The sequence below is a fragment of the Sinocyclocheilus grahami genome, unplaced genomic scaffold (assembly GCF_001515645.1).
Source record: "Sinocyclocheilus grahami isolate Dianchi unplaced genomic scaffold, SAMN03320097.WGS_v1.1 scaffold931.1, whole genome shotgun sequence".
NCBI lineage: Eukaryota > Metazoa > Chordata > Actinopteri > Cypriniformes > Cyprinidae > Sinocyclocheilus > Sinocyclocheilus grahami.
Genome location: NW_015506110.1, coordinates 432,179 through 433,638, shown reverse-complemented (window position 1 = coordinate 433,638; position 1,460 = coordinate 432,179).

Genomic DNA, 1,460 nt, shown 5'->3' with positions numbered 1-1,460 from the left:
AATGAACATCCTTCAGATTTAAGGACGCAAATGTGAAGCTGAGAAGCTCCCAAAAGTCATCTTATTATTCAGGATGTTCTTCTTAGAAATGCTGCTCTTTAAGTGTCGGCCAAAACTCATACTCTCATTGCCACGTTCATCTTCTCTATCTGCTGCATTTAGGAGTGTTGGTCATGTTGACAGCAGTCGTTAAGTTACCCAAAATACATAGTTTCCCAGAAGGTCTCCACATGGTGTGACGCTGAATCACCAGGTTCAGTTTACAGGACTTCCTTCCACAAATTGCTCACCATATACAAAAAAAGGGACTCCTTTGCTTCTCTCAGGCACTGGTGGATATGGATCAAACTTTGTTAAGCGCTTGTAGCAAGAGTCCAAGTTTATTAGGCCATCGGAAGGCAGTCTTTGGCAAAGACATTCAAAGCAACTCGAGCTCTTGACAGGATTACAAGAGAAAAATAGAATCTATTTTTTTAGTTACTTAAGCATGCAAGGATTAAAGTTTAATTTCCAAAAGACAAATCTAATATCATATTCAGTGCAGACAGAGCAGATACGGCTAATAAGAAAAGTGAAACTGGGTTTACAAAAACTCTGAACATCAACAGCACAAAACACGGCGTCATATAATCTGAACTCAGTCAGAAACAGTGATTTCTCCACACTGGAATCAGGCTTTTCAAGGATGTGACAGATTAACTCATTTTCAATGCTGTTTTAGTCAGATTAAGAGCCATACAAAACCCCCAACACAATTAAACCAAATAGACATTTATCCTACATCAGAATGCAGCCTTCAGCAGCTTTTGTTGCTGTTCTTGTCCTTGTGATTTTGTGATTTTGTGACCGCGGCTGATGCAGTGAAGAAGCTCAAGCTCATGATCTGCGCTCATGTGAGAGAACAGATGCTCCTCATGGCTGTCTGATATGGGAATCGAAAACAGATGAGACTGACACACATTCAGATTTCATCTGAGTAATGTATAGAGCAGACAGAAAATCAGAGTGCAGAGATCATGGAGGAACATGGGCTCTAGCTGCCTACATAGACAGTATTTTAAGGCATCATATGTTCTCGATATGGCCAAAATCTAAGGAGGCAAATCACATGAAAAAGCTAACTAACTAACTAACTAAATAAATAAATAAATTCCAAGACAGCAGATGAAGCAAGAGAAACATTGAAATATATTTCAATCGGTGATGGAAAGTAAAATCCATGTGGAAAATATATGTATTTTTCTTCTGTATATTTAAAAAATAAATGCATGCTAAATATACATAACAAGATACATTTTAACCACTGCAGGAATTTATTTATATTTATTTATTTATTTGAGTACATATTTTTGGGACAATATAAATATAGTTTAGATTGAAAAATATTTAAAAATGACCAAACAAGGTATTAAACAAATGTATCAGCTATATCAGCTGTAGATTTATTTATTTATTTATTT